At 36.9% G+C, this 22,140-nt stretch overlaps 1 long non-coding RNA gene across 5 annotated transcripts in view; it reads right to left on the bottom strand.

Annotated features, from left to right (window-relative positions):
- The window catches only part of LOC149916170 (uncharacterized), a 201,436-nt gene that overhangs the window by 140,713 nt on the left and 38,583 nt on the right, over positions 1 to 22,140 (bottom strand). For all 5 annotated transcript variants that reach the window (XR_016470602.1, XR_016470603.1, XR_016470604.1 and 2 more), the window contains exon 3: positions 3,763 to 3,866. This is a non-coding gene — a long non-coding RNA (uncharacterized LOC149916170). The remainder of the gene's footprint in view (positions 1 to 3,762; positions 3,867 to 22,140) is intronic.

Here is a 22,140-nt window from a genome sequence, read left to right as displayed (position 1 = left end):
AATGATTAGCACACAGTTCTTCAGTACTAAATACATAAAAATTCAAGCATATTTTTAACAAATACACACATATGGCAATCTTGTATGTTATTTATGGACTTTTTTATAAAAGCATAATTGATTCAAATGGATGATTCAAAAATGCAATTTACAGTTTAGCATCTTGATTTTAAAGCTTCATTTTACTAACAGCCACTGAGACAGTAATCGAATTATTGGTGAAGCAAAGCTAATAATTCCACAGAATTTTTATAACGTCTTCATGCGTTAAAGTGAAGTTCTTGCTTACCCCTGTCCTTTATCTGTGTAAAAGGGGATATTTATTCCAACCATACATTTTCTTTTCACTGCATGATTCATTGAATCATAGAAGAAATACAAAGTTGATCAACTAGCAAGCATAATTATAAACTATTAAGTTACTTTCTGATTCCCCTCCATTTTTATTGCAGCCTCCTTTTAAGCCTACTTCTGAATCTGAAGAACAAATTTCTGCTCTGCATGGCATTTTCTTCCCTCCTTTTAAGTCCCTTAATACGCCAGACTTCTCTTTTTCAGTCATATAATTACAATGATTAGACTTTTTTCTTTCCGTTCTGACTCTCAGGAACACAGAACTGTATATAACCTTTCAGTATTGCTTTTATGAAAACAAAGGCAGTTAATACATTTTGTAAGGAAAATTACAAGTGAAAGAACTTTGTGTACTTTAGGCATCAGTTCAAGTTTTCTTTCTAATAGTGTTCAGAATGATATTAAGGTGACACATTTGGAATCACATACTGCAGAAAACATAGTGGACAAAGCTCAGTTTTGTTACTAAGGTATGTTGCCATGGATTATTTACAAATATCCAGATGTTCTTGAGTTTACCATGAGCTTGATTTGAAAGCCCAAGGCCACGCATCTGTACTTTGTTCCTGTTTCTCCCTGTTCTCTATAATACATACATTAATAACAGGCTGTAATTCAGCAAAATAACAAAAAACAAAAAAAAAAACAACAACGAAACACCATGATATTAAGAACTATGGAAGTAAACAAAATGTATATTTGATCTTGCCAGCTATAAAAGAAGTCCATATTTATGTTTTCTTTACACGTTCTCAGAAAGAGATTACATAAGTGCTGGACAAAATATGCTGTGGACAGGTTTAAGTTAGTTCATGCTGTACCTAAGCATATTTATGCACAGTGGTCTGGCCAAAAATAAACAAAAACTGAACCAAGACAGTTGGAACAAAGTTGAATAATACAGCAAGTTCACAACCTACTTTAAAAAAAAAACAACACCTACTACATTCACAGATGTTCACTGCTGTGAACTGGGCATGCTTTCCAGCATATGATTTCTATTTCCTTCTAATGTAAATCATAATTTTAAAAATTTAAAAAATGAAAGAAATCCATTGATTTCTGAATAAGTTTGTCTTCAATTTGAACTAATGATTTATTAAACTGACATACAAAATAAAAAGCAATTTCAAAATGGAAAATTATACTCTTCTACTCTACAAACAATGAAACAGAATACCCTCACCACCTCATTGGCAAGCAATACTCAAAGGAAATGAAACATCATTAAATATGTCTCTCCTACTATTTATCTGAAAACATTCCCTCAAATACTTCAATTTAGGCAATCACAACCAAAATAATTATTTTATTGAATTCCTAGAATTTAGCAACAAAATACTTTTACAAAGTTAGAACATAAAATGAATGTGGTGGGATTTCACTGCTCAAACTAGACCCAAGCTATAACAGAAATCTGACTGTATAGCAGATAAAATTAACCAGATTTTGTGAAAAGTTGGCACAGACCAAACTATTAGGAACTGCAAGAATTTGTGGGTGTGTTCTACTTGAGACTTTGGCAGACTGGTTTACTTTGGAGTTTTCAAGATAATAGGATAAATGTGGAAAACAGATGGGTCACTTGCAGGGTAGAGGAAAGACTCAGAGAGAGAGCATATATAGAGAGTTATATACAGGTATATAGAAAGTACATACAGGTATATAGAGAGGAGGTTAACTTAAAAAGTAGGTCTTCCTTTTTCTACTCAGAAGAGGTGGTAGGCTCTAAGAACCCTTTCCCCTGATCCCACACTCATACTCTCCATACTCCATACTTATTCACACAGTCATTGAACACCTGAAATACATAGCACTCTGACTGTCAGGGACTTTTAGGAACTTGATTTTCTCTGTGTTTCATAGATGCAGTATGTTACACTTAATCCACTGACAGACTAGTGTGTGGCAGCTGTGTCTTTTGTAGTGAATGAAAGTAAGAAATGATCTTCACGTTTACATTTTGCATTGATTCCATTAAAATACTTCAAAATCAGAAAACAATATAGAGCAGACAAGAATTTTCCACTGATCCTTCCCCACAGTAAGTTAGTCCAGTAGTCATCCTTAAGATGCATTTCATTTCACTGCAGTTGTCAATGAAGTAACACAAAAATTAGTGCTGAAATATGATAATAATACATAATAGCTTAGTGGTTTCTAAGTTCTTCTGGATTGTGAAATGTTATTGGTCCAGTCACTGGACATTTGTCCCATTAAAATCCATTATATATGCATATTGAAAATAAAGTTTCCTTAATCTTTCCTCAATCATTGTATTCTTGTGAAATTTTGTGTCCCAGAAATTTTGCCTCAAATTACTGCCTGAGCACAAATCCCCAGATTCTCTGTTTTCAGTCCCAGTTTATTCTTGTTATCTTCTTTACTATTTCAGACAATTTAGTCCTCCTTACCAACAGCAGCGAGGAATGTAAGGCTTCTAGATGCCTCTAAAATAATATTACTTTCATCCTCTATGCTTGTCTCCATATTCAAGACACTTTTATTAAATAACTCCCCAGCACAAGCTCTACAATACATCACGGAACAGATGTTTGGAGTGTCAGTACAACAGTTATTGGGGTATTCTATTTATTTTAATGGGACCCTGGCTCCCTGTAAATGCAAGGAACATTCACAAATTTACATAAGATTTTATAATGCATTTCAAAGAGAAACCAGCAGAGATTCAGCTCTTCCACATTCATGTAATAAAGAAATGTTTAAGCCCAGAATCTAGAGACACAACAGAATGATTCAGCCATATGAGAAGAGATAAGAGACTTAACTTCTCAAGAGAGCTGCACAATTTGATGTGGTTTTAAAACAAACTTTTACTATTAAGGATTCTTGTCAGAAATCTTTTACCTCATTCCCTTCAGAAAGGAAAGATAAAAACAGCTGACCATTCCTATTTTCCTGGAATGGTCCCTATGCTCTCAGTTTTGTATTTTCTTTCCCTCCTTTAGCCTGAAAATTGAAACCCATACATACCAAGTTAACAAGATAAAGGGAAAGACTTTTAGCAGAAGAGATAAATGCAGTGGTTAAAATACTCAGAGGCATGATGGTAGAAGAAAATAGGACTCAGCATGCATTGCACACAGAGATCCTAAGATCTTACTGACACAAGCTCCTATAAAGCTGAGAGGGAAGTAAATATTTAAGAATACAGTACTTTGCTCCAAAGAGAGGCTAATGTGAAATATTCCTACCGTGATTCTAACAAGCTGTACTGGTCTTAAAATACCATTTCCTCTTACACTAACTACTGTTGCCATCAGTGCCTTCTGGTCTTGTGCATACTGTGGTATGTACAAACAGTACTTCCTTCATCTTTGCCTTCATTCAGTAGGAGAAATCTAAACTTCAGATATATCATGTCTACTTCCATAGAAGTTTACTTACCATTAAAGATGCAGTCCTGCCTCATTCATCTTCTTGTTCCTTCTTCTCAATAGTACCACGTAAGCGCTCACACAGACCTGGGCCAGATTAAGGAGTTGATTTTTCTGAAAATAAAAGATATCTTTTATTTGAACCGTGATATGGCTGCAATAATTAATTAATTCCAGCAGAAGAAAAGCCTCTGAGAATGAGAGGAATGAGGAAGGAAATGGTTAGATTATCTCTTTCAGTTGTGGCATGGATTTAAGTCAGACAAAAGTGGCTGTGTAAGTAACTATGGACAGAAGCTAAAAAGAGGCCATCAGAAAGGGTCTTGGTCCTTCACAGCATGGCTCTAACAGGAGGGGCTCACTTGAAGAATTGTTTTCAGTTACTCTCGGTAAAAAAAAGAAATGAAAATACATGTGGGAGGGACAAAACATTTATTTCACACATTTATCAGTTGTTGACCAGTATTAATGAATAATTGAAACCCCTCTGGTCCTCTAAGTCACATCAAAACCAAACAGTCCCTTTCCTTCTTCCCTCTTACCTTTTTCTATTCTCCTATCCTGCATATCATAGAGACTTTCCTACAATGATATAACAGGAAAAACCTCAGAGGTAATACTTCCTGTATCACATGAGAACAGAAGACAATAAAATGTGTTGCCCCTCCATCTTATTTGAGACCAGGAACATTATTATTATATGACAGGAATAATATTATATGAACATAAATTTTAAAAACATGAAATGTTTCTTGACACCTTTACAAAACAAATATCCTCTTGCAAGTTTGAAGTGAAAAGCTTTGAATTCTTGAATTTTTTTAACCCAAAGTGCTAATAACAACCACAGCAGAGGATGGAGAGTAGCACCAGAGAAAAGAAACATAAGCTGTACAAAAAAAAAAGAAGGAGGAATGAGGAGGAAACTCTGGTGTGGTTCATTCGCCAGCTTTGAAAAATCTTGCATTTGATACATGAAGAGCTCTGTCTGAAATCATTAATAACAAAAACAATCACCAAGTGAAAGAGCAGCCTTGCAAGCAACCATCCATAAAAAGAAAGCAAGTTAATTAAACAAATCACAGGCTATCTCTAGACTGTCTCTCTCACTTTAAAGTCTTCAGTGCAGAAAAGAAATGAAAAAAAAATTTCATCAAATGGTATAATCATAACAGCCTCAAAATAACCCACACATATTTCCTGATAAATCACTCCTGAAATGCTAAGTGTTTGGAAAAGCTTGGAGGGAAATTGCATCTTTGTAACAATTCCTGCTTCTTGGAAGGGCTTTGGAGAGTCTGGATTTTATTTCCCTTCACTAAAATATTTATCGCTACCACTTAAATTGTCACTTTTTAATGTAAAAATTTAATTAATCCCTAGATTCATTTCAGTTGATGTTGCAGGGCCATTTTGCTACATCTCAGAAGGCACTTAATTGGAATTGAAGGCTCAGGATTACAAACACAACATTTATCCCTTGCCAAAACCTGTGAAGCTTTCTGGATACGACCAGGAAGCCACAGCTGAACTGGAGAATTGGCTGTGCGAATGTAGCTAAAGGCAGTACTGACCCTATGCACATTACTGCCCTGATGGAAAAGGTAGCAGCGAGTTAATGGAACTGGATGTGCATTAATTTTTCTAAGATTATACACTATGATGAGATTCTTTCATCAGTTTCTATGGGTCACAGCAGCTGGTAGGAACCTTAACAGTGTCATTCCATTATAAGGCTATTATCGATCCAAAATCTAATTTGAAGATCAATTTGGATTGGAATCAGAACCCAATATGACAATGATTTCAGAGCAGATAAGAGGTAATTTACTCCTCCGGGTGCCAGAAATCAATTTTTGGTTTTCTGAGCTGATCCAGCTGCCAAAAAAAAAAAAAAAAAAAAAAAAAAAAAAAAAAAAGCTGAGGATAATGTGCAAATAAAGGATTACAGTAATCCAATCTGGAGGTGATAAAAGTATAAACTTTGCTGCAAACACATATGAGGTAAACAAACATTTAATCCCAGTTAAATATCTCAGATAATAGCAAAAAGGCTTCATGCTGTTTTTGATGCAATTGGCTAATACAAAACACAGCTCTGAATTCAAAGCAACTCCTTGCATTTCTCACATAATTCTTTCTGGCTGTCTGCACTTGGGAAGCTTATGTTACAGATCTGAAGACTCTACTATTTGTATGATAGTTGTGCTGGACACCCTGGCATGTCTGCATTCAAAGTCTAATATCCAGGTCTCCTGGGTTGTTAGGAGACAAAATCCCACTGGCTATGCTTATATTGCGGGATTCTGTAGCTTATATTTTTATTCTTGCCCCCACATATCTTGCTTCTTCACAAAGGAAGGAAGGAAGTTCAGAGAGCTACTATGTTCTCTGTTTCTTCACCATGTGCATCAAAAATCCACCTTCACCAGGAACTCCAGGCACCATGGATATGGACTGTGAATCCAGTCCCGAGTTACTTCACGTATTGAAGAAAAAATCTTTTGCACAAATGCAGGTGCTGCACAACATCTTCTGCCTACCTCAGCTAAAGGAGATGCAGAGCAATGTATATTAAGGCATGGGTAAGCCTGGACGAACAACAGGCAAGAGGTTGCATGAAGAACTGAAGGGATTTTTGCTCAGTGTGGTTGGCAGTGCTGAGAATTTTTGGCTCTCTACAGGGCTGGCCCTTAAGCCCTTTTCACTTTTATTAAGTGCAGATATACTGCCGAGATGTGAGACTTAGTTACTTACATTGAAACTGGAAAGGGTTTTTTCTTTTTTCTTTTTCTTTTTTTTCTCCTCCAGACAACCACAGTGGAATCAGTTTTATTCAGATTTGGCTGTAATTGGAGCTATGCTCTCACTGAATCTAATTTCAGCTGGAACTAATTATGGGGGGAAAAGGTCATAAATGTAAGGCAGCTGCATAACTATGTTGGAAGAATATTGACATCATATAGCATTAACTCTGCTCCTGTAAAGGCCGTAAATACTCAGACTAAAAACAGCCATTAAGAGACGGAACAAAATGTACCTTTTTTTTTTTTTTTTTTATTAGAGGAGGAAAATGAGGGAGAAAGAAATCTGTAAAGAGAGATTTAAAATTGTTCTGTAAGGAAATGCTGCACAAGAAAAAAAAATACAGATGAGACAAAATCCTTAGCAATGCTAGAAACAAGCAGCACTACTGCATCTGGATTGAGACCTATTCCAAACCCGGTAGAAAAAGTTACCTGCTGTAAGAAAACTGATCTTATGAAATTGTTAAGACTGATAAGCTAAAACCAGCAGCATTAATTCCACTGCATGAAATTGTTCAACACACAAAGCCACAATGGCCACAGGGAAGCCTTTAACAACTGATCCACTAAGGCAGCTGGTGAAGGCTTTCACTTTATTTTTCCTCACAACCCTCTTCACTAGAGAAGGGAGGTTTAATAGAAGCTCAGCCTTCACCAAAACTGCTTGGATTTGCTTCTCACCAGAGCCTTGCAGGTTTCAAATCTGAAGAAAATAACAGTTTTTGGTTTGAACTCAGAGCAACTCTACATCTAAAAGCCTCAGCCAGTAGATCAGAAACCAAAGGAGAGATGTCTATAGCCTTTGCCATCCTACATATTCAGAGGGATGCTCTCCCTGCTCCCCTTCGCCCTCTGTTTGTGACTGACAAGCCTGCTCCCAAACCCACACTGTGTTCCTTTGCCCTCTTGGTGCACCACCTGCCATGGCAGGCTCTGCATAGCCCTGCACAGCAACACCACTGCGACTTCATCGAGGGATGGAGCTAATGCAAATGAAAAAGAGAGCTAGAAAAGTCTGTGCCAGTGGAGTACAGTAACCTGGAAAACAGTTCAATAAGAGCAAAAGGGAGGCATTTTAAAAATGTTTAAGAGTTGGACAAAATTGTAAGGAGTAAGGAATAAAAGTCCAATCTGCAGTCCCTCATCCACCCACACAGAGCAGCAGCAGCAGCCTCAGCCTCGGGAAGATCCCCGTGAGGAAATGCAGAGGCAAACCCAGCCAGAGCTCCTTGTAATGAATCTTGCTAAATATTTCACTGAATTTTCTGACGGATTTGATTAAATGAAGAACTTATGCATTTTCTTTATACATATGTTTTCTTGTAATTAAAACAACACAAATAAAAGCAGAATGACGCTACAAATCAGAGCAAATTAGATATGCAGCCTAAATTTTGACCATAATGTGTTTCAATTAGTCAATGAATTGTTATTTATGAGTAGCTGCACACTTACTCTTCTTTTTGAAGTTAAGTGTTGCTTTGGTGTTCAGATTTCTAAAAGCTCTGTACCTAAACCACTTACATGGTTTGCTTTAGCCCCGAGGCTGAACTGTAGCAATGAAGCCAAATTAACAAACACAAAAACCTGCCAGACATCCGGTAATGAGCTGTATTGCAACAAACTTTTGCAGATTCTGTGGGAAGCAAGTGAAAGTCATTTCTGAAACATCAACTAAAATGCTAGTAACAAGTTTCTTTCTTTCCCTCTTACCAACCCCAAAAACGCGTGACATTCTCATCGTTTGTACCACGACATTTTAGCCAGTGAGTCTTTCCACGGAAGCTGTATGTCAGGAGATCAAACTTACTGGAAGCAAAGGCTTACCCTCAGACTATGCTTGATGTCAACTCCTTCTCCCCTCACTTCAGTGGAAAGCAGATTTGTACTGATGTTGCAGGAGGTGCACAAGGATAAAGCTAACAGCCTGCCCTTGACAGTGTTTTCCAAATGGTGTTTATTGTTGCATCCATATCAATAGAAATGCATCCCTGGCTTTTTATAATAAATACTTCTGAGTAGATATCTATTGCCATTAACTGATCTCACTTATGTTTTCTCTCTGCTGTGGCCTTAAGGGAGACAACACCTTATGCTTTAAACAGAACATATGTTTAATAAAGAGGAAAGGAACGGTCATTAGTTCTTCAGAAAGACTCATGACAGACTTAGGAAAATTTTAGAAAAAGTGGGAAGTCAAAATGAAACACTTCATCATGAAGAAGAAGAAAATGTTTTCTCCATAATTCTCTCTCAAGGCATTATTCTACTTGCTGGAACATTAGTTCTTCAAATTGATTTTAATTACACGGCCTACAATTAAATATGCACCACTGTTGGTATGCTCTCAGGTTGAAAACAAGGGGATATTCACTTTCATTCTAGTCAAGGCACTATTCCAAGGTGATTTATACTCTCATTATAGGCTGTTGCCTTTTCTATGTAAATTTGCAATCAAATATTCTAAACAGGTGATGACAAATAATTCAGGTAACTACTGCTAGCAGACAAAATCACAGTCATAGTACCTCAGAAGACTTACATCAGAATTTCACGCACACATACGAACATGCACACAAACAATCTACACAGGTACTTTTCCATGTTATTAGATCTCCTAACAGCTTCTGAATACATGAACCTAACCTACATGAAATTGGTGACCAATTTTTTTTACTATGCTTAATTTAGCAAACTTCCCTCTCATTATATAAGCTATTAGAACAAAGAAGCATTAATTAACTTACTGAATTTTTGATCAGACGTTGCAATGATAATTTATCATTTTAATAGCCTGTTCCAGACTGGCTTTTTACAAACGTTTCACAGAGTGAACCAACAAATTAATATAACAAATATAATGCTTTTGCATGACTCGAATATTATGCGTCACTGTGCTGTTGAAACACCCTTTCAGTGCAACTGTGTAACAGACAAGCATCTTTCCTATACACTAAGTCCTTTCTTGATACCACATTGATGAATTAATTCGCACAGGTAGTGTTTCTTTGTAATTTAGATATTTTTTTTAGCCATATCCCAATGGGACACACATATCTGCCATGTCTGAGCAGAGGCAGAGAATTAATGTCCTTGATCCACACCATATCTTGCTTCATTCACTTGCTGAAGAAATGTTAGAGATCTAGAGACCCCCATGCCTCCAGTTTCTCAGTCCCTTCCGAGAGCTCCCCTTTCCTCTCCCCTGAGATCTCCTGCCTCTTTTCAGTGTGTACATGATCTGAAATTCAGGAAGCCCCAGAGAGCCCATGCAACACCTTTTTCCTTCTGGCTCTTTGCAAAATAAGTTTCTTTCTTTCTCTCTTTTTAGAGAGGCTACCTGGCCTCTCACAGATAATTTATACCACCATTGCTCTCACCATTACTTTCTTTTGATACAAACTACATTTCCTTGACATCGCCTCATTCAACAAACATATAGCAGTATATTTATTTATAATAACTAGGAACAAACACAAATCAAACCAAACTAAGCCACGCTATTTTGAACTAAGTCATACTCTTTCTTTCCCCAGTGGCTACAGAGCAAGACAACACGATTAAGAGGTCTTAGCAATGGATCACTCTGACATACACAGGTGTTACAATGAGGAGTGCTATATAAATGGTATATGGAAGAGAAAACTCCAGAGAATCAAGGAAAACTAACTTGTTCTCTCACAGCTAACCGTATTTTTCTACATCAAACTAGTCTCAGAGCAGGATGGAATTCAGGAACATTAGGATGCCAAACCACAGAATGCTTGAATTCAGTATATCTATGTATTATAAAGTCTCACAGAAACAAGAAAAGAAAGAGATTGCCTTTTCCAGATTCAACACTTCTCACTCTTCACTCTCTGCCTCTGCATGTGATTGCTAGTCTTTTAAAATTCCAGCCTTAATGAAATAGGTAAGCTGCAGAAAAGATTAAGCTGGAAAATACATCAGGAATACAGAATGAGGACAGGTGATTGATCTTTGAGTGGATATCCAACAGTGCAATGAAATTCTCAGGCTGGTTCTTCTTTATTTCAAAATGGTTTTGATTCAGAGGGATTTTATAGCAGCTAAATCATGCAGTTGGCACAGATTTTGCAAGCTTTTCAGCATGTTATACTCTGAAAGATGTCACATTTGGCAGAGACTGTAAAGCTCCGTGAATTTATTGTTGTTTCCCATTGAACACCAAAATCCAGAGCATCAAAAGATGATACAGCACATGTTACAACACTATTGTGTTGAGTCACCTGCAACCCTGTCTAGCACAAACCACCGATGGGATGCTATGGAAGGCCAAATGGAAACCACCTGGCTACGAGAAAAGAAGAAAGTGTGTAGATGAGTGAATGACAGTTTCAAACAGTCCGTGGCTCTGCAGACATATTGCGTATGGGCAATTCCACTTCTTTGCAAATCCACCTCATTCTTTTAAATGGATGCATTTCAAAACATCTCCCAGATGTAACTGTACTCATGGGGGTAGTATCTTTAGAGTTGGGAGGATTTCTCGTGCATGCCAAATTACAGACATGCTTAAGTATTCCCAGAATCAGAACCATGTACTGGGTGTTTAATTACTTAATCTACGTGTTATGGACAATTGCCTTTCTTATAGTAAACAAGAGACTGCTCTATCAGCAAGTTTAGCTTGTGTGAGCATAGCACTAATCAGCTCTGTACCAGAAGTGTGCAGATATAAGAAATAAAACCAAAATAATTTTGTTTCTTTTGTGTTTTTCTGTTTTAAGCTGTCAATAAACCAAACTTAAATTTCATTATATCTTAGTAATCTCCAATAAACTCAAGTGAAAGTCAGTCCATTTTCAGGCAAAGTGGAGTAGAAAAAATCTGAGAATGGTTTCTTTAACATCCATTTCACTTTTCCGCTCAGCTTGAGCTAATTGCAACCATTACAGAGCATGCTTGCAAAATATATGATAAATTAAAAAATCAAATATAAAGCCACTTCCTCAATGATCAAGGCACACGTATGTATACAATCAACAGGAAAAACTATTTGAAAAGTTGTTAGGAATCCTCTGAAATGGATCTAAGGCACAGCTGCCCTCTCATTCTTTCCTACAAATCTACCAACTCAGAAAGAAATTGGTGTATTTGAAGGTTCTAGAAGACTCTTTTTAAAATAAGCTTCTTTTTGAGAAGCTTCTACTTCTGTTTTCCAACTCTGAAAATGTAGTTTGGAATGCAGCATCTCAGTAACTACATGGCCACCACCTAAGTAGTTTATACTATGAGCAACAGCAAGAAACTTCAAAAGAATATTCTGATCAGCAGTTTAACCTTGCAAACAGTCTATTCTCACTACTTTGGGATTTACAGAAGTAGCATTAATAGAGTTCAGGGTGTGCAACTTCTCCATGCATTAAGAGCATTAGAAAGGTTTTACTATGTACATCACAAATAGGTAAAACATATCCAACATCCAAGTTTCTCATTATAGGAGAAATGATATTAGATTGTTATTCACAACAAGAGAATGTCACACTTTTCTGAATACTCTAGTTCAGCACTTTTCTAATTTCCCAGACCTCAATTTACATTTGTCAGAGTTTGAAGTTAGATGATATTGGTCTACTCAGGAAATGAGTTAAAGGGGAGAGAGGTCATTCACCTTTTGGGCAGCGCCATACTTTGATGATGCATAAATAAAGCACAGCACAAGTGTGTCAGCAAAAAAAAAGTGCATGTCCTAAAGCCCTCTCATGCAAAGGACGATGTTTGTTAGAAACAGAAGGTTAAATACGTAGAAACTGTAAGGCTGAAGTGACAATGTGAAGAGACTCTGGCTAATGTCTTAGCAGAAACCCACCTTGTCATTCACTGTGACTTTACAGACACAGAGGTTACAATGGATTACCAATGCTGATCGGTGAATGTATATGGAAATTATATTTATGAGCTAAATTGATAGCTGCCTGTGTTATATGAGCCCTAAGGAATTGGCATTCACAGTTGGCCTGATAAAAAGATCTGTCAGCAGTTTCACTGCTTTAATAAGATTCAGACAAGTCCCTTATGTTAATCTCCAAGAAAGGGGCACTTGTGTTTCCTGTGCTTATTCGTTCATGCATTCTGAAGATCACGTATATGTTGCCAACTGTTACTTCAGGTAGGGAAAACTTAGCAAATATTTTGTACTGAGCATTAAAAAACATACTGTTAAAAGTGAATGGTATAGCTAAAGATCACTGGATGCATTACTAAATTTGCCCAAACATTAACTCAAAAATGTTTCAGAACTTTTTCCAAATATCTGACACAAGCTCATCCACATTTTTTTGCTGAAGTTTAGAATTAGTTGAAATTGTGCTATCTTGCCAAAGCCGCTCTGTATGAGAATTCAATACATTCTTATGTACACCCACCTTTCTACTTGGACATTTTGCCAATTATTTGTGTACATACTGAAAATTAACATCAGAGCTCGTCTGCACAGACAAGAAGTCAAACGTGTTACGAACAAGTTGCCAAACAGTAAGTGGCAGACAAACATTGGCACCCAGTTTTAGACATTCACACACATGCTTTGTTTAAGTCTAACAAGTCAAAAAGATGTTTGCTTGCACATAACATTCTCTCTATTGTATGGCAATAAGCACATAGTGAAAGAAAGCAAAATCTTAAACCAGACACAAAAGTCAGAAGAACAGTGAAGTTTTGAGCTGGGACAGTAAATTCATTAAACCAAGACAAACAAACAAAACCCTCAACTGTTAAAACAAGGCATTTGAATAGTAACAACTGTTAAAATGAGCTCTGAAATCTCCATGCAACATAAGATTTTTATTGGCAAACAATTAAATCTCTCTTTAAGTGCACTTTCTCTGTAGAACCTAATTTATAATCTTATCAGGCATGTCTCTCAGAAGAATTTGCCAGTAGTCTAAGTCTTTATCTGCACAATGCAGAATACTAACAATTGTCTTGTATGTTTGTTTCCAATGTCAAAGACTGAAATTCCAATTTAAGGTTTTGACTGCCTTCAGAATTTGATATTATTTTTAACGTGCTGTCACTTTTGTTCACATATTGTGCCAGAAAAAGAAAATAAAGGAATAATAAAACTGTGTTGATGGTAAGAGAGAAGGAAAAAGGTGATGTACTCAGGAATCAGTTTGCTATAGCTCATTTGCTGTTTTATCATTTTTTCTGTTAACCTCCAGGGCCCTATTTTGTTTCAGCCCTACTCATTAGGATTTAAGTTTTACAATAAGTATTAAAATAAAGGAAGTTAGAAGCAAGGTGGAATTAATAGAGTGCATTTTATATATATTGCATCCAATTATGAATTTTGAAACCTGTGGTAGGTATGCCTGCATACATATACAACTCTAGGTATATGTGTATTTTCCACTTGTTAGTTCTCAAATCTATCTCTGGTTTTTCTATAAATCCGTAACAACTTAATTTTTCCTCACCATAGATTCATACCACAGAGCATGTTTCTATCTAGGAAGATAGAAATGATTTTAAGCAATTGTTTTAGTTCTAGAAACTGCTAACCTACACTCAGTTTAGCAAAGCTTACAAGCAAACAAAGAAGATTTTTTTAGCAACCAAATCATACATCTCTACAATGTTATTTCCTTCAATTTCTCTCAGTCCAGGTTCTGAAATTCTTTAAGAAACAGAACCACTGTAGTTACATACATTATTAGCCTACAGAGTATTTGTTTCCACAAAAAAAATTCTTTTTTCAATCCCACATAAAATTGCTCCCCAGTTCTTTTAACATCAAAAGGACACAGTTCTATTTCAACTGTCCCCTCCCCTTTTATTTGGCTCAGAACACCTGATGGCTAATTCCCAGCTGAGATAATTAGTCCTTGGTTATCACCAGTTACAATTTCACCTGTTCAACTTGCAAATGTCTACAAATTTGAGTTTTCCAATTAGAGTCGTAAGATCCCTATACCATACAGTTAGGGTGCATTTTTTTTTTCTACAAGGCAAATCACTTTTCACTTACACACTCTGTGTACTGAGTCTCATTTGGCAATAGTGCTTTAAAAATTACAGTGTTTTTCACAGAATAGACTTGTCGTTGCCCTACCTCCTATCAAGCCCAGATGGCTGCTACTATAAAGGAGAGAAAAAACAGAAAAGGGAATTAAATGAAACCCTCTCCTTAATAAGTATCCAAGTCAATTTAAATAGTTCAATTTCATTTTTACATCAGAGTCATGCCCTAGCATTAAGGCATGAAGAACATTCTCAGTCTGCTAATAAGCCCCATGACATGTTGAACTGATATTTCAGTAAGTAGAATAACTGCAGTTTATTTTTAACTTCAGTGGCACGAAGCTGTAGGTAAACTGCATTAGAGATAGCAGCCCAGTGCATTAGGTCTGAGTTTACTTTCAGCTGAACTTAATGAGGTACCTTCTGACTAAAGCCATCACAAAATAATACTGTAAATTTGGAGGAGGTTCTTCTGCAAGCACTGTTTTAAATCCTCAAAGCACATGGCAGACATCACCCAATAGTTGTTTTGATCATCGTCATCTGTAATGACCATGCTGGCCTTTCAAGGGAGATTATTAAGACACCTCGTAAGCCTGAATTGAAAATCTTCTCCATTTTTTATTCACTCAGTATATCAGAGAAGCTCTGAAAACCTCATTTAAGCCTTCTCTCTGTTACAGTGCTTCTGCAAATGTGAGAGGAGTTCCAAGGCATAGAAATGAAAACTGCTGGCCTTCAAAGATGGAAGGAGCTGGGAAGCCAAGCTCCTCACTTATATGCTGAGAATGGGCCAGTGCAAGCATCAAATCCTAAATGGATAAGGCAAGAAAGAACTTAAATGCATAGGTATCTGCAGCTATTTATTGAAGAAGAAACCTTTTCCCCAGTTCACTGTTTCTGACTGGCTCCTAGTTTTTTTGTTTGCACATCTCCCATGTTGTCATCTATGAGGTTTTTTGTACACTGATAGTTAGCTTAGTTTGGTGAAAACACTGACGCTTCTAAACAACACCGTTTTCAAGATAGCCATGTAGCTACAGACAGCTGTATGAAGGCTGCCATGGATCTAGTAGCATTCACAGTGCTACGCACAAGATAGACAGGTACTGTCAGGTAGAAGCACTGCCCTCTAAGCCTGAAACTAAATAACCCATAAAACATTTGAAAACAAGAAAACAAATGATTGCATTGTGAATAACAGGAAACAAATGGTTTCTTGCTGGTCTGTATTAATTACAAACCCTGATTTGGCTAAAACAGATTCTAACAAACTCAGCTGCATTTTTCTCTAGTTCCCATTTAGCTTGGGGCAGACTGCAGAGCTCAGACTCTCAGATGCATTTGAGCATTAAATTCCCTTTAAAACTGAGTTTTTAGATTCCAAACTGTTTTGGAGAACTTGGGTTTAAATGGGGATACAGTGCCTGCTTATTGCTTTGTGTCTGGGGCCTATGAATCAGATAGACTCACACACAGTGGAATAGGATTATTACTTCATGGCATGGGCTTGCAGTTGCAGTCACGATGTAGCCCTTTGAGATCTAGGCAGCAAGAAATTCATGAAGATTTAAAGTAGTTAAAGGAGTTTATTTTCCAGGTGGGAAATCCAGGTGTCAGAAGGAAAGTAACTATAAATTTTCAACCCAGCTTTCCACATATAATGTAGAGCCATTTGGAGCACATAGAAAGCTCAGTATGAACTATGGCTGGTAACTGGTGCAAGGTATGGTCAGTGGTTTTAAATGATTGATGGAGCTATCTCTGCACTAAAGTACTAAGGTTGGAATAGCAGAAAAAAAATTGAGATCTCTTATAATGGTACTTTGTACCTTTTTTTCTTCCTCTGATGGTCAAATAGAGTTCAGTTGTATGAGCAATTGTAACTTTGTCCCAGTAACTGGTGTTACATATGGTAGCTCTCCATACATCTAGGGCACTTCAGTCCAATAAACACAATAATACTGCACATGGAAATGATTTTTAAAATTTCTCCTAGAAATAAAGTATCTTTTTAGAAAGGAAAGAAAATAAAGCATATTCAAATTGTCTCCATAGTTTTAGTTTGTGAGGAAAAAATGTGTATGTGGATAAATACCTGGTGTTGTACTGTATTCCTCTTGGAATACTCAAAAGACCTTTAGGATTCAGTGAGAGATCTTCACTCAGTAAATTACTGCCTTTCACTTCCAACAGCTCAGGGCTCCCCCCACAACATCCTATTAACTAGCCTGGCACAGTTAGGAAACTAAAGACCACACTGAAATAACAGCATGGTGCAGATACTTGGGGTAACACTGGACACTCACTCCTTTTCCCTTTCAAATATCAGAAGAACCATGTGAGCTTCCAACTAAGTGTCAGATATTAAAATATAACTTTGCTGAAATCAGTGATACTGCTCAGGGACTATTCTACATAAAAAAAAACAGATGTACAAATGCTGAAGGAAAAGACTACCAAATACGCACAAAGACAGACTATGAGACACTAACTCTATTTATACTCAGCTCTGAGATCAGTGTAGCAGCTGACTGGCATTTCTGTTGCTGAGAAAAGATCAATGAAGAGAAGATCAGCTGAAGAAAGATCGATGGTGACCAGACAAACCATTAATTCATAAGAAAAGAGATTTTGCTTGGAGAAATAGCACATTACCTTGAGGCTCAAGCTCAGGCTTGATCATTCCTAAATCTTACATCCTGACCTGAATTCTCACTGCAGCACACCGCAAGCCTTGCCTGAGCCGGGTGAGGATGAGCCCCACATTACACAGAGGTCCACACAGGCATAGCAGCAGTGAACCAAAACAAGAAAGAATAAGCTGCCACCACATTTAATCACACCACATTTGAAGAGGCAGACCTCTATTTCTGTAAGTGGAAATGTCCTGCATATCTTTGTATCAGAAGTTAGCTATTCCTAATTTGTATATACAAATAGTTTAGATTTTGGTATTCTTTCTATTTTGATGTCTGCAGATTTTCCTGCATTGGTAATATCTGAACATTATCCAGTTTGTCTTTAAACAGTGCCACAACCAGCTCACTCTTACTCCTCATTCTTTTGTAGGGAGTCATCTTACATTACCCTGGACTGTTGTAATTTTAGAGAAAGGGTTTTTTTTTTAATTCTTTCTGTTTAGTTGTCTTCCACTTGGGGTAATAAAATTGTAGATAGTCACTATTCTAATATTGCCTAGAAAATAAAAGCTCGCTTTCAGTGATAAACTGCAAAACCCAAAAGAAAGAAAAATATGAAGTTATCCCAAAATGCATATATATACATTTATATATATAGACACACATAAAAAGCATTTCACAGTAATAGAAAAATGTGGTGCTCAGTGAAAATTGCTGGATGCTGAGGAAGATGCTTTGATATTTTAGAGACATAAAAGCTGTTAAAGAGCAGTTCACCTGTGGATATTGCCAAGGAGAGGCAACACTACTGTACTGATCATGCTTTAAAAGCTGTTCTGTGATAAGTATAAACAGCACAACAACTTCAATCAGAGGGTCCTGCTGTTTCAACACTAGAAAACAGTTTGAGATGAGAGCATAAGCTTCACATGCAGCAAAGTTCCAGGTTTTCCAGAACACAAAGAAGCTTTCATTCTAAAACACGCGGGCTGCTCTGAAAGTAATGCCTCTTATTTTATTATGTTGGCTTATGACATCAGAGGCAGATGCTGGTGCTATGGCAATAGAGGCTTAACGTTTTCACCAATATTCCATTCCACTTTGTTGCTGCATGACAGATGGCAGCAGAGGGGCAGCCTAACAAAATGGTGTCTGACATGGAATTGCCCATGAAACAAGATCAGATCAAGTTGTGGGAACATTGAGTTCTGCCTGATGGATTTCATTAAAAAAAGGCCACCATGGCGTGCAAGACACGGTGTACTCTTCCAGGTTAACTCACTATCTCTCCATGTGCTAGGAAGTATATAAAAAATTCTAGACTAATGTTTCTCTAAAGATGGCATGCTACTAATTATGATTAAGCAATTTTTGGACACATACTTAATACATACCTGGAGCTAATACACACTACCTTAATGGACTGCCACATATATCCAATGAAACTATCAATTAAATCAAGTCTTATTCAGTGCTGTGGTTAAAAGGAAAATAATCTGGTTTATAAATCTAGTCTCCTATCATAGGCAATAAATGTTCAATTTTTTTAAATTTTTCTATGCTTTTCAAATGAAAACAGTAAAGTAGAATTTTGTTTTGAGAATATATTTTAAAAATGTTTATAGAATATTTTGTCCTCCCCCATTGCTCCTTTGTTTTGTGAAGCTTCACAGGAAAAGCAGAGAGAAATCATAGAATCATAGAATGGCCTGGGCCAAAAAGAACCACAGTGATCATCTACATTCAACCCCCCTGCTATGTGCAGGGTCACCAATCACCAGACCAGGCTGTGCAGAGCCACATCCATCCAGAAACATTTCAGTATTGTAGAAAGACAAATCAGAAAGCACGTACTATAAACTAAAGAGTGTTTTCATTCATTCTCTTTCTAATGCTATTTTCTTGGAAAGGAAACTTATTATAGTAGGAAATTCCTCAACAAAAATTATTTTTAAAGACTTATTTTTCCGTGTTATATATTTTAACACAAGTAACATTAATACCTTCTAAGCGAACAATGAATAATTACAGAAAAACAGTTTAAAGTATTTTTGGATGAAATGCCAAGGACCACATTTTTTCAGAAAACACCATCCCAACCAAACAAAAAAAACCCCACCAACATAAAAATAAAAACCCTATTCACACTCTGAGGCCCAATATCTGTTTGCTTTACAGCTGCACACAAAGCTCACCTGCACTGCACTTTCAGGAAGTATTCACAGAGTTCATGGCTGGATTCTAAACAGTCAGTGAACTTCCTAAGTTTTTGTTACTTGATAAGTGCAGCAGTGTCTCAGATATCCCAGACATACATGGGGAAAAACTGAAAAGGGGAACAGGATGGTAGCTATAAGGCAATATGATTACTTCAGCTAACAAAGAGCACTACTAACAGTTTTGGATTTCTTTAATATGCTATCTTTGCAATTTCGGGGCACTGTTCTTTGGTACCCATTATGGGAATGGGTCTTGGCTGGTGAATTTGAAGGCGGAGAATAGAGAGCTTCACATCCCATGAACTGTGAGAACCCTTTTTTCTTTTGTTCAGATTTCAGCACAAGTTAGTGGGTGAAATCCAAACCTCTTTCAAGTCAGTGGGAGTTTTGTCATGGATTCAAAGAGGCAGAGTTTCTTTGAGAAGATAAGCTGGAGTTCCATTTTGACAAACTCCACATGACCAAAATGCATTGCTCATTTACAGCTGCCTTGATCATAAATACGTCTCATTTTACTTCATTCTGAGTCACTCTCCTGAAGTTTTATCTTATGTATTTATTGTTGATTTAGAAATATCTAGCTAATGACGGTAGTCTGACATTAGATATTTGCTATTTTTAGCAGAACATAGGAAAATAAGACTTTCATGAAGTTCACATTATTTCTGAATAATATTCTGTTGTCTAATCAACTCTCCTATGGCTTTGCCTTTATTGCACAAATAGTTTCCATGCTCACTTGTCAGAAGTTTATCAGCTAACCAGCACAAGAAAACTCCCTTTGATTTGGCTGTAGTCTGAGTTTACACCAAGTTAGCTAGAGCAGGGAAAACCACACTCTTGTCATTTTAGGGGGAATTTTAGCTCATCTGACAGTTAACCTCAAAAGCTGAATTTATGTAGGAAACTTCACAGTGCATTTTAATATGGCATTCAGTTTAATTAGCACTTGGGCAATTCCTTTTGTTCTTGGTAAACAAAAGTAAGATTTGACAAGAAAGAGAAGAGAGTATATTTGTTGCTTTCATATGTCACTCAAACTAGCCCATCACCATTCCCAAACTAATACTTCTTTACATGAACTTCTGCTAAATAGTGTTAGATTTTTAAGTCTAAAACTGGCAGGTTTTCCCAGGGTTGCATCTGATATCAAAATCAAGGTTTATTAACATTACAAAGAGCATTGCTGTCCTGTAGTGCCCCTTTTATCATTCTAAGCAGCTGCCTAGAGGCAATGCATTTAACCTTGGGAAATGTGAGAGGAATTGTGGGAAGTCAGAAATCTTTGACAGCTAAAGCCTTTTACCTCATCCAGAATCTGCTCTACAGCTTTAGCTCCCACACTGAAAAAAGATGAGTCCCTTATTTTCATTTGATGTTTATCTATTCTATTCATTGCACTTAAAATCGAAAGATAGGACAGCATTTACTTACAAACAGTGATCTTCCATTTATGCTTAGAGCAGACCAGTGACAAAAATATTCCTTCTCTCTACTGAGACTACTATTAGAAAGATAGGGAGATGGAAGGACCCAAACCATTTAGTAGTGTGCTAAATTTTTAAAAAGAGTTCTTGCAGGTTATCTTATTCCTATCTGTTTTATGTTTTATGATAAATTTCACATTACATTTTGCTATTTCATCACCTGTTGCCACCATTACAACAGTGAAGGAGCTGCCACTGGTTTGGCTGTAAGTCCATATTTGTCAGGGTTTATGGCTTTGCTGTAAAAAGAGAGTTCATTTTGATGTTTGATATCAATTCACACTTTATAGAGCATTTTCTTTCAGAAGGTACCACCGTATTTCCTAAGTTATATATGAATACAGCCTCTGAAATACAGCTAGCTCTCCGCACGGTATAGAACAATTGAGCAGTTTGGATAGAAATCAGCCATCAGATTTTAAATAAACGTCTACAGCTTTAAATTTTGCTATAGCATTTCTCAAACAATAAAAAACTAATGTTCATTTTTTTCCCCAAAATCTCGCATGAAAATGAATACTATAAACTATGCATGTCTGGGCTAAACTCAGGGGTGTTAAGGGAGAGAGAGAAGGAATGCTTTGTCATATAGGAATATCAGGCTTCTCTGCTTTTGTAGGGCATATCTGTGTGGCACTGTATTGTGCTGCTCTTGCTTTTCAGCAGAACATATTAGCCTAGACACACATAAGCGCTAACATAACTACACTACTTTTGGAGCCATTTGTAGGCTGTCCCTCTGTCTGAAGTTAGACATCTTAGTAACAAAGCAAAAGTCAGCTGACAGATCAAAATTGGCATTTTAGCCCTCTAAGCCCAGGTGACATGGTCTGTGCTCTCTCTGCTCACAGCCATCTCCACCTAATGAGATTTTGCTCTTAGTCAGGTGAATTGCTCAGCTGTTCTGACCATAAGCAGCTTATTGTTTTACTTCAGCTATATGAAAATGTTTCATCCAGCCAATTCCACCTTGACACATGTTATTAGACAGGCAGCATGCCTGGATTCTGACAATCACAGTGTAATTTCAACTGTATAAGTATTCTTTTTATTGAAGTATTTCACAGGACAGCTAGTCCATTTTGAAAGCACAAGTAAAACACTGTCTTTACAAAAGAAGCAAGTGTGGCAATTTATATGTTCACATATAAAACTGGATTTCCTAATCAATGCTCAGCCAAGAAATCAACTGTGACTCATCTGTAGGTCTCTTCTATAATACTCCTTGTGCCTGCAGTACAAGGATT

Source organism: Phasianus colchicus, chromosome 13 (genome assembly GCF_987193195.1).
Source record: "Phasianus colchicus chromosome 13, bPhaCol1.hap1.1, whole genome shotgun sequence".
NCBI classification, from domain to species: Eukaryota; Metazoa; Chordata; class Aves; order Galliformes; family Phasianidae; genus Phasianus; species Phasianus colchicus.
Note: the sequence above shows the minus strand (reverse complement) of the source record. Positions and strands in the feature narration are given on the sequence as shown.